Raw genomic sequence first — 12,571 nt, 5'->3', positions numbered from 1 at the left:
TGGTTATCATCCCACACTGCTGGCATTAGCAATATGCTGGGATGTGCACTGGACCTTTGACAGTGGCCTCTCCTGGCCAACCCAAGGCTGTTCCCCACACCCCCTTTGTCTCTTCAGCTTTTATGCAGACAAAACCAGTACCACCTGGGAAATTCTTAACACATCATCAAGCTTGGTTACCATGCTATGAATTGAAGCCTTTGCCACTACTGGGACACAGCTTTTCTGTGGGGCCCTTAAAAAAAATTGGTTCAGTGATGCTTTTTGTCTTCTTAATCATAGAGGATGTCTCAGCCAAAGTCAAGTTGAATCAGCTCTCCCAGGCAAGCAAGGTTTCACTCTTCTTAATCAAAGCTGATTCTTTGGCTTCTGCTAGCCTGAAAGCATGGATTCATAATTCATAATATAGAATAAGTAGGTCTGAGAGGCTTTGATTCTATCATATTTCACAATCCAAGCCTCCATGCCATGAACTGATCCCAGCATTCTTTCCTGCCATGCCCCCAAAACCAGCCCATTAAGCTTTAAGAACAAATGGCTTCTCAGCCTAGGGTTCCAAATATTTCCACACCTTCCCAAAACCAAATGGTTACCTCTGTCATCAATACTCCACAATCCTGTCTTAATCTTCTCTCTATGGCTGTGTGGAAATGCTGGCCAAAAGGCAGTGGGAGTCAGGAAGACAGCTTATTTATATGTTTCAATCACAGTCTATCACTGAGGGAATCGAAGGCAGAAACTTTCATAGAGAAGTAACCCAGGGGCAGGAATTGAAGCAGAGTCCATGGAAGAATATTTTACTGGGTTGAATACCACGGTGATAATAATGTTCTTGCATTCTACTTCCAGGACAACCTGTCCGGTGGTGACAACACCCAAAGTGGCTGTGCCCTCCAATTCAATCATTAATCAACAAGAAGCCCCACAGGCCATCTGATGTACACATTTTTCTCAATAGAGTTTCCCTCTTCCCAGATGACCCCAGCTTAGGTCAGGCAAATAAAAATCTAACCAGAACACCTATCAAGTGTTCTGAAAGTCTCTCCTAAACTCCAGAATCAAGCATATTTATTTTAAAGTGTCTTGCATGACTATGTGTTTGAGGCTAGCATGGTCTTTCAACTCCTTATATGCAGCAGTAGGGGTGGGGGTATAATAAGAGCAGATCAGCCCAAGAGCAAAATTAGTATATCTGAGTTCAGCTAGGAGGTCCATAAAAGATTTCCAGCAAATTAGACTTGTGTATTACAAGCTGTAAAATACCTGCAGTGTAAATGAGGGGACAGAGAAGCTCATTCATTGAAAGCTGAACTGGATCCCAAGGTGACTGCCTGAAAGTTTGTCTCCAAATGATTTTCTCTTTATGTTTCTGTGCCTCCTCATTTGATCCTTTACATTTTGATTATTCTCTCAATTGGGCTAACTGTGGTAGCCGTCTATGGTGGGTTTGTCAGTCTGTAATTTGAAACCTCCTTAATTTGTCTGTTCTTACATCTGATGGTTTTTAAATCTTTGCTTCCAAGATGAAAAGCTCTCATCAGAAACCAAAAGCACAATGAACATAGATCATTATCCAGACTATACCAAAACATCTTACTTTTGAGAATCTTAAAATTTTCAAAACTAGAATTAGAGAAAAGAATGATGCTTACTGCATAGTGAGAATGGAGGAAGGTGGATAACATGAGAGTGAGGTCCTGAGTATGATGGACATGGATTTAGTGGGTGCAAGGAGAAATGGGCAAGGAGGTGAGCAAGTTCCAGATGGAAGCAACTTGGGGAGAAGTAAAGAGCAGGGTGATCACAGTCACTAAGTTTCCCAGTGTTGTGCCTCCTTATATTTGAAGTGGCCACTGAGGTCCATGATCCTATAGGGTCATTGTGTTTTCATCCTTGTGTAGACACACAGACCTGCAGAAGAGTGTGGGAAATTCTACATTTTAAGAGGTTCTCTTTCCTGGTCTAAAATACTCCTTGATCTAGAAAAGAGGTAACAGATAGTGCAGAATTCTCCATGGGAGTTTTCCTGTCACCTGTGGGTCTCTCAGAGAATTCCATTCATGTGAGGAGGGCCAGGAAGCCAACAGCAACTGGAGGCAAACAAAAGCAATGACAACAAGATCAACAAACTCCTGGCAGCCAGACCATGATGCAAGCAAATCCTCAGGTGCAAAATGGGTGCACAGTTCCCTAACCCCTCCCTCCCAGCTTCCTCTACATCTAGAAGGAAGGAACAGAGAGGACATAGCTGTGGCTCTAACTGAAACCACTCTACCACCCCTGTTTTTTTTTCTTAAATTAATTTTTTATTTTTTTACATTAATTACAGTTTATTCACTTTGCATCCCAGCTGTGGTACCCTCTCTCATTCCCTCCCAATCATATCCTCCCTCTCTCATCTCCTCCCATTCCCCTCTCCAAATCCACTGATAGGAGACATCCTCCTTCCCTTCCATCTGACCCTAGTTTGTCAAGTCTCTTCCAGACTGGCTGCATTGTCCTCCTCTGTTTCCTGGGAAGGCAGCTCCCTCCTCAGTGTGGGGTGTTCAAAGAGCCCGCCACTGAGTTCATGTCAGAGATCTTCCTTGTCCCCCATACTAGATACTGAGCTGCCATGGGATACATCTGAGGAAGGGTTCTAGGCTATGTCCATAAAGTGTCCTGATACTGCAACCACCCCTGTTTTAAGCAGCCTTTGACTTTCTCTTCTCTGGGTTTGACAGGCTTTCTCTTGATTGGTCCAATCACCTCACTTCGGGAGCCCAACCAATAGGCATCTGTAAGTCTACATTTTCCCAGTCTGCCTCTCAGTTGGCTCCTGCTTCTCGCTGCAGTCCTATTACCAAAGCTACCTGACATCAGAAGAAGACTGAAAACTTCAGAGTCACACATATAAGCCTGCTTGTCAGAAAGAAAGGCGGAGGGGGGGGGCTGATGCTACTCTCAAGATCTTCCACAAATGGTCCAACCCAGACTTGGTGCTCCCACTCAAGCTGGGAGCACATTCCTGCTCCATCAACTCAGACTCAACATGCAGCTACAACAGAAGAACTGACTCCTGTTTAGAGACTTTTCTACATGTCTGCCCTCTGAGACCTGCTTCTTAAGGCAACTGATCTTCACTGAGCACTTTTCTTCATTGGCTTTGGGGGCCTCTTAGAGCTCACAGCCATATCTCTCCCAATCTCTCTTGATTGGCATTCCACTGACAATGGGAATCTTATGGTTTCTACTTTTTGGTTTCTATTTCTTTCTTTGATTTATTGCTCCTATGTTTGAAGTAAAACTCTAATATTTTGTTCCCTTTCACTGTCTTTCCACATCAATCTTAGAGCTAAGACAACTGCCCAAGATAATTAGAACTGACTGCCTCTTGGCCAGCAGGGAGTCCAGTCAGTGGCATCTCAGTTAGCTGGACTCTACTTTAATAGTACCTCCTTCATCTCCCAGATTCTGTATCTCTTGATTTTAGCAAACATAATTCCAAGCAGTAAACTGCCTTGCCATGTGGGCAAAGGTAAAAGAAATGGGGAGGCCTAAAACATATGAATACAGTGAGAAATCTGTTGTCTCTATAGCAACCAGAAACTTGTAAACTCACTCAAAAAATCTGTGTGCTAAGGAGTATGATCCACCTTGTTCTCACCATCTTACCTTAGACAAGAGAACTGGAAAACTTGCCAATCTATTAATGTTCAGTTAGAGAGAGTAGAGAAGCCAGTTGGCTCTTAGGAATCATAGAATATCAAAATCAGTCCAGAGGTATCTGTCAGTCTTCTTGATAAATGTCTGGCTTCATTCAGCTGGAGACAGCCTGGCAGGATGTAGCCTTTCCTGTCCATGATTGAATTGTTGACAATGTCATCATTCCACAAACTCAGACAAAAATTTATTTAAATGAAGCAAAAGCTCTGAATCTTTGTCTAATTTTGCTGTGTACACACATTCACACACAATAGGTAAAAAACATAGGAATGTTTTTGCTTTAGCCAACTAGTGCTGATATTTTTATTTGAGAAGTATAATGCATTAATGAATACATAATTTCTTACATTTACAGAGATATTCATTAGTGACACAGTCCCAGTGGGCCTAAGACAAACACTGACAACTCAAATGACAAAGCACATACATCATACAGTTTAATACCTTATGAGAAAGAGGATCTACATTTTACTTTCTGAAAGATTTCTAAGTGTTTCTTTTATATTAATTTTCCAAGTTAATCTTTTTCTTTCTGGGAGCCAAAGCTATTTACTGAAGCCAAAGCCAAATAGTGAGCAAAGGTCATTTAGTGGAGACCTAAAGCTATTTAGTGAAAGAGTTATCTAGGACCCTAAGTCATGGGTGACAGATTTGTGAGGACATCCGTCTGTTAGTTTTAGAGCATCTGTGAGATATCTTCAGAAAACATCCTTATGGTATCTTGCAGGTGCAATATTCCAGCCATGAAAGCACTCTTGCTATCTCCTGCAGCAGTAATTTAGCCCTCCCCCCTTTCCTGCCTTCTCCCTATATAAGTTGGGTAAAAATTTCTAATAAATGAGGCCTTGATCAGACAAATAGACTTGGCTTCTTCACATCTCTTTGTCCTACCCATTCTTTTCACCCCCCTGCCACCTCCCCCCCGCTTTAGGAACCCATTGAAGTCCTGCAGGTCGGGACAGTTTCTTTCTGCAAATTATAGTAACTAGGAAGAAATAAAGATGCCCCTTGTTTCCTCTGTGTTTATAGACCAGTTTGGAAGACATCTTTTGGAGCAGTGGTTCTCAACTTTTCTAATACTGCAACCCTTTAACACAGTTCCTCATGTTGTGGGGAGCACTGCCCAAACATAAACTGCTTTCTGTTGTTACTTCATAAGTGTAATTTTATTGCTGTTATGAGTTGTAAGTATTCTTATGTGGAATATCTGGTATGTGGCCCTGTGAAAGGGTCTTTCAACCCCCAAGGGGATCAAGACCTATAGGTTGAGAACCGCTGTTTTAGAGGGATACACATGAGAATAAATAACCTTTAGTTAGATAAGTAGTTTGAGATAGGATCTGGCTATAAAGCATACACTGACTGGTATAGTCTACACAGCTCAGGCTGGTCTTAAACTCTCAATACTTGTTTCTCAGCATCCTAAGTGCTAGAATTACACTGTCATCCAAGTTAGGGAATGTTTTTATTTATGCACTTGGTGGTGTTTCAAGATAAGCCTATCAGAAACCTCATTGTGGACAGTCTTAAAGTTGAAAAAGAAAGCCCATTGCCTTTTATCCACACACACACACACAAACACACAATATATATATACATATATATTATATATTATATATATATTAATTATATATATATATAATATCCTTGTTACATTTTTTTAGTAAGAATCAGAACTACAAAAGCCAAAAAACAGGGAGGGACATTGGGAAACTTTCCTGGAACTGTGGACTAGTTTGATGGATTAGATTTTGTCCCATTTTAGCGGGTACTGGGGGACTACACTTTGAGTTTGAAGATCAGAATGGTGCCTATAACATGGTGTCAGTCCTGCTGAATGGGCCTGTTACAATGCACATGTGTTATGAGTCAATTGCAAAGAGAATTAAATGTAAAACAAGTGCTATAGACCTAATTTTTTTGTTGACTTTTGCTTATTGAAACATAATCCTCAATAGATGCATGATATCCACATGGAAACTTTAGCGTTGACTAGGACATGAAAGTAGGGCCCTTACAAGTTCATTTAGGACTAGTTAGATTTTTAGTGTTTGCCATCCCGAAACCATTAGATAAGAGTCTACACTGGATTTTCGGTATATTTGCTCCTGGCCTCCTGAGGTTTCAAAGCTGTAAAAAAGTGTGTGATATTTTGTTCAAGGTTATCCAGAGCCTAAGCTGTCATGGAAGATGTGCTCATTTCCTACCTCTGTGTAGCAAATCCCCACAAACTTGACAATTGAAAAACAACACTCAGTTAATAGTCTGCACATCTGTAACCTTGATCTCCAGGCAGCCTTGGACTGCTAGAGTCTTTTAGGGTCTCATAAGAGTGAAGGTACAGAATATTCTTAAAACAGTAACTTGTTGCAGTAGCTAACAATGCTTATCCAGCCTCAAATGTGCGGAATGTTAAATAAATATGTTTATTTTTTGAATGTAAGTTCTGAGCAAGACCTTTTACCTCTTGGCTGGGAAGAGAAACAGTGGTGGAGGCAGAATACTACAATCCTTCCAATAGGTTCTAACTCCATAACACTTCACTAGACACCCATTGCTCCTGCTACACCTACTGAAAGGCACACCATTTATTTCCACAGTTACCATACAGGGCTTTACACATGAAACTTTAAAAGACACTTAACCACCCAAAATATAATACTCTAATGCCTCATCCTGTTTCTAGTGTGCACGTCAAGCATCTCCAAGAACACAGAGACTCAATTATTTGCTAAAAAGACATATAGGGATAAGAAATCTATTGTACTCACTGTTGTAGTCTATTGCCATAAAGGCCTACACATCAAAAGCAGCTAAAGGCCAAGGTGCACAGAAGAGGCCAGCCACATGTTCTAAGTGCTCTTTGCAATACAGTCACAAAAACAAAAACTTCATGTTCAGAGCAGTGTGTGACAACACAAGCAAACTGTTGCCAATCTGGGACACTCATCCAAGCTATGGTGCCCATGGTTATTGAAGGTCACTCACATGGGTATGTAGTGTCCATGAAGTTTTTATCTGCCCAGTCTCCAGTGCCACCTACAGGCAAAATTTATATACAGCAGAGCCCAAAGCCTCAAGCATCAAAGAACTTTTAGGATATTTTCTGAAGGTGTTCAGAGCCAAACCTCCAAAAAATAGTGGATTTGAGCAACTTGGGCCTGATGAGTTAAACCTTCACTGTGCAGTCCATAGTTACATGGTGTGTTTCCTCTTCACTGTCTCTGGCCTTTAAAGGTAGATCTATGGCATCATAAGACCTTGTTTGTGTCTCCTGTGAGCCCATGATCAACAGTCATTTATGGAATGAGTAAGTAAATGGAACTTTGAGTAACGTTTACAATATGCTCCTGTTGACTCTGCTTCCTACAGTTGTTTTTTTTTTTTTAAACCATGGGCTAACACCTTTAGAGCTTAGAAGGAGGTCATAAAACATAGCATTTTAAGAGAGTGCTCACCTTTATGTTAAATCCTGACTAGCACAAAATTTCAGGTAGTTGTTTGAGCAGATTTTCAATTTCATACTTATTTTATTTGGCATGAAAATTCTACCTAAATATGTGAGAAGTTGGAAGGATTATTTTGGCATTATAATGAATTTCTCTTTATTGCAAAGCTTGCCTTTCTCAAATTATAGTAAACCTTCTCCTCCAGTGATTCCTGAAACATTTGTGAGTTTCTTTAACTTGTATTTCTGTAGCATCATAATAATTTGAACTTCCTCATGTGGAAAAAGCTTTTAATATAATGTCGTAATTTCTTACAATGTATTCTAGCAAGAGGGCAAATCCTTTGATAAATGATATGTCTCTAATTCAGGACAATTTTTCTTTCAGGAGTTGATAGGGGATATTTAGTGATTATATTACCTAATGCTTAACTTGTGCCATCTGCTCTGGCCAGTGACCAGTGATCGGGTAACTGCTAATATAGACAGGATCAAAATGATGTACAATCCCTGTAATACTCTTTCATTTGTAAAATGCTCCTAGGATGGTATTATTATTCAGGAGTCAGGCACAAATTGTGAATGAAACTGGTCATACACAGCAGAACAATTTGTTTTTTGAGTTAAAGATGTCCTGAAGCTTCTATGGTGTCTAGTGAAGACTTCACTGAGAGACGGGCAGCATCCTCATCATTATAATCCTCAGAAAGGAGATTATTTAAAAAGAATAGCAACTTTGGTAACCATGGAAACAGTATTAACTGTATTTCCTCAGTGAAGTTCATGTTTTGAGATGAAGACACAGTGTGGTGATTCCCATAATCTCCACAGATTTGGATTTTCAGAATAATAGCAAACCCCACTGCAGAAGAATGGACCTCACTATAGACAATGAACCCAAGGTATGACTACAGCCACAGTCACAGCACTTTCTTGCCATTCTTGCTTCAGCAGGGGATCATCCTCTGTTCTTAGACAAATACTTGCTTTTCCCTGGGAAGTCACATAACAACATATCAGGTTCTGTGCCAACTCTACCCTTTGCTTATTCCAAACTCCTTGACAAAATGGTTGAGTTCTTCCTACACGTTTAAGTCTCTGAGCTCCATGCCTCCAGAATTGTCTCTACAGGGTGTATGGTGGTGATGGGAATAAATAAATGTATCTCTCAAGTGGTATTTCTGGCAAAACAGATCATGTGCTTACAATCAGTAGCTTCTGGGGATTTTCACCAAGAACTCCACATGGTTCTTGTATTGAGAATAACCCCTGTCATGGGAGTTTCTCTTTCTCTAAAAACTAACTTATAAACTGAGGGCAGAGGGCATCTCTTTGTGCAGCTGGAGGCCTGAGACAAGATAGGCTCCTGGATGGATATGGGTGTGACGCTAGCTGAGACTCCTAACAGGGGAGCACATGAAGTCTGAAATGATCACCTTCAAACCAGGCACCTGTGGAAGGAAGGGAACAACAACCCATTAACAAAATCTTTGCTCCAACAATTACCCTGTCTGCAAGAATTGTGGGGATAAAAAGAAAACAAAACCTGAGGTAAAGTCCAAGCAATAATTGGCCCAACCTGAGTCCTACCCCATGATAGAGAGCCAGCTACACACACTGATAATGACACTCTGTTTTACTTGCAGACAGGAGCCTAAATTGGCTGTCCTCTGGGAGGCTCCAGTCAGCAACAAATCTAGGCAGATGCTGGGACTTGCAGCTAAGCATGAGGTAGAGCTCCTGGGGTTCTGTGGAAGTGTGGGAGAAAGATGAAAGAGTTGAAAGGGACAGGAATCTCACAAGAATATCAAGAGAGACAACCAACCTAGTCCCATGGGAGCCTTCAGAGACTGAGACATCAACTAAGGAGCATGCATAGTCTGGACCTAGGTCCCCTACACACATGTGGCTGATGGGCAACTTAGTCTTCATATGGGGGTCCTGGTGAGTGTGTGGGAGGTGCTTCTGACATTCTAACACAGATTCTATTGCCTCCTTTTGGCTTACTTCCCTCTGTCAGGTCTGTGTGGCCTGGCCTCAGGATATGAAGATATGCTACGGCCTGATGTGTTATTGGGCATTATGGAGGCAATTGGGGGCTCCCCTTTTCTGTGGGGAAAAGGAGAAGAGAAGGAGGAAGGAGAATAAGGAACAAAGGAGAGGGGGGAGTGTTCACCCTTGGAAGATAAAGTAAATACTGTGAAATTTTAAATTAAAAAATGAGTTATGTTATGAAAACATGTTTTTGTTTCAATTGAGGTTGGGATATAGGGCTGTTTCAGATTGTCCAGCAGAAGACTATTAAGCATTATTTGTGCTAGTTGGACATAGTTTACAGTTGGAATTCTGAGTACTTTTCAGAATTTATGAACTGGAGCTTTCTGAGAGGGCCTGCAATGTCTGCTTTTCTCCCTGCTGCTGACCGCTGCTCCTGATGGTTCCTCCTGTTGCTGTGTTTCTTGTTGCTTTTGGTATTGCTGGTTTGCTGGACTGCTGGATTTCGTGAAACAAAGACTGGACTTGCCCCAAGGAACCCCATGAGCCTAAGAAGCAGGAAAAGACAAAGAGAACTACACTCACTCTCCCCACTAAACTCTCTGTTACCTGGTATTGGGGTGTTGGAGGAGATAAGGGGTGGAGAAGAGAAGAGGGATAGAGATATAAGAAAGCCAATAAAATAGGTAAAAAAAAAATACCAATCAACAATGAGTCAACAATGCTCTCTCTATCCCTCAGGACCTATAGCACTTGTACTACAAATAGTTTATCCTGGGAAGCAGCAATTGGTACATAATAAAGGAGGACCTTTCACATACAGAGAAAAACATCCTCGTTGCCTAGAAGAACTATGTTCTTAAGTTCCTTTCCAGGAACTTTCCAGGTATTCTATCATAGCAACAGAAAATGAATGAGGTTATAGGTGGAGAGCAAACTAAAAGTTGATGGGTGAAGGAAACTCACATGACTATGGTACATGCACTCCAGCATCCCTGCAATTCCATGTCCCAGGTGGATCACCTGAGGATCTGAAAGTCTTGAACACATGGACAGGAAGAAAGTATGTGCCCAGCAGAAGGGCAGACTCCAAAAGAAATAGACACCTACAGGGTGTTGAGCCAAAACAGAAATTCTAAATGCCATAACCATTTTGGTCATTATCTCACTGTGTGGAGAAGGAAGGGATTACAGGGAAACTGAGTACATTCAACCCGTTTCTACTGCCTGGAGAGAGTAGTGGAAATACTTCTTCTTCCAGGATAATAAATGGAAATAAGAATGCATAGATTTTCCTCTCTTACAATTTATTCATTCCTTCATTTGTCCAAACAGTAGTTATAATGCTTCTGCTTCATGTCAGGTTCAGCTTATCTAGTGGAAGCAATATAGAAAGGTTGTTAGTTATTTTTACATTTCTGTGACCCAAGTACCTCAGAAACAAGTCAAAGGAGAGTCTACTTTAGTTCACAAAATCAGAAGTTTCAGTCCACTGTGGCAGAGAAGGCATGATTATGCAGCATTTGGGACATTAGGGATTGTTCACATGGCAATGGGCAAGGAGAGAGAGAGAGGGAGAGAGAGAGAGAGAGAGAGAGAGAGAGAGAGAGAGAGAGAGAGAGAGAATGGGTGAATGGGCCCATATCGACGGATGAAGCTGTAACCTTCAAAGGCCAACCTAAAGCATCCACAGCTTCCCAAAAGAGGACTCCAGCTGAGGACCAAGCATTCAATGTCAGAACATTGCAGAATCAAACCATAACAAAGAACAAAACAAGTATAAGCATTGCTTCAAAAAGCATGTGGCCAGTAGGAGACAAACGCTAGATTACCATGTAGGGAAAATATGGGGGATTTGAGAGAATAATATGAGAACATGATGTAGATTGGTGAGGTAAGCCTTCTTTAATCTCACTTCAGAAAAGCATTGCAAGTATTTGTATAAAAAATGCTACAAAGGACATTAAGGACAATAGCGTGACCTGAAAGAGGAGAGAGGGTTAAGTAGCTCAAGAGTAAGAACAAAACCAAATCAATATTTACATGCTATGTTAAATATTGGGATTTACCCTATGCATTAAGCTCTTCGCAAAATACCAAGGGATGGGTGAAGCACCCAAACATAGTAGGGAATTCTTCTGTCCAGTACAAGCTCTGTTCCTTTCAAACTTTCATTTCTACTCCAGTTTTGTCCTGTAAACAGAGCTGAGATTATAAGTGGCTGTTAGGAGAAAGTCACAAAGCTAGACCCATTATTAACAGTGTCTGAGTCTTCAGTTCATCAGTGGCTTAGCCATTGTCTGACATTAGTCTGGAGGAACATGTTTATGGCATGCACAAATCTTTCTTTTGTGTTTATTTTATTCAACAAATCATATGGTGATCTGTGTCCTAAATCAATGGTTCACATAAAATTTAGAACAAATGTATTAAGTGACAAAATTTATTCAGAATTATGTCTAGTAGAAAACTCTCAGTTGAAATTTACTGGGTGTAATGCCAAAGAGAAATTGAAATCTGTGTATATGATTCAAATCCATTATAACAATCAAGAATATACAAGGAGATCGAGAACATGAGAGAAAATAGTTTCAGTTCATACATTTGATAATTAATGTATATAGAGAATATATAAATAAATTTATATATTTTGTATGTGTTCTTTATTTATAAAGACCCATAAAGAATTAGAAAACATCAAATATTAAAAAGTGACTGTTGCATGCAGAGATTAATATTTACTACTGGTATATCTACTATTAATACTGGTGTTAATCCTTAAACACCTGCATACCAAATCACCACACAGAGACTATGATTTATTTAATTAACCTAGAACACAATGCTGGGCAATAGTTACTCCCTCCTAAACATCCAAGCTCTCATGGTTTCCTAACATTTAGATTTTACCCATTATACTTGCTTTTTGTGAAATCTTAGGTCTGGTTCATTCTCTCCATGCTGTTCCAAGATCTTTCCCCAGCTCAGCTCTCCTATCTCTCCCTCACTCATTTTTCCTCCCCCTCATTTCCTGTCCTCTGGCTCCTCCCCTCTTTCCTGTTCTCTGGCTCTTCCCCTCTCCTTGCTCAACATTGTGGCTAGTTGCTTTATTTTGGCCTGTTTACACAAAGTTGAGACAGGATACTTAGAATAAGTATCACAATGCAATATCCAGATTGAAACAAGAGATGGCAGGAGTGGGGGTAGGGAGTGGGGAATCAGCATTTGAATGAACAAGATTAAAGTGTATACATTTCAAAAGAGCATTATACCAACATTTCCCCCTTTAAGTCCAATAAAAGGCTCCTTTTCTTTCAATACAATAATAATTATGAAATTTTGAAAACTATTAGGTAAAATTTACATGTGCAATGTCCAGTCCATGTGTATTGAGCAACTTAGGAGAAAGTATCTGATTATCCT

Source organism: Meriones unguiculatus, chromosome 20 (assembly GCF_030254825.1).
Source record: "Meriones unguiculatus strain TT.TT164.6M chromosome 20, Bangor_MerUng_6.1, whole genome shotgun sequence".
In the NCBI taxonomy this organism is placed as follows: domain Eukaryota; kingdom Metazoa; phylum Chordata; class Mammalia; order Rodentia; family Muridae; genus Meriones; species Meriones unguiculatus.
The sequence above is the reverse complement of the archived record's forward strand: the minus strand, read 5'-3'. Positions refer to the sequence as shown.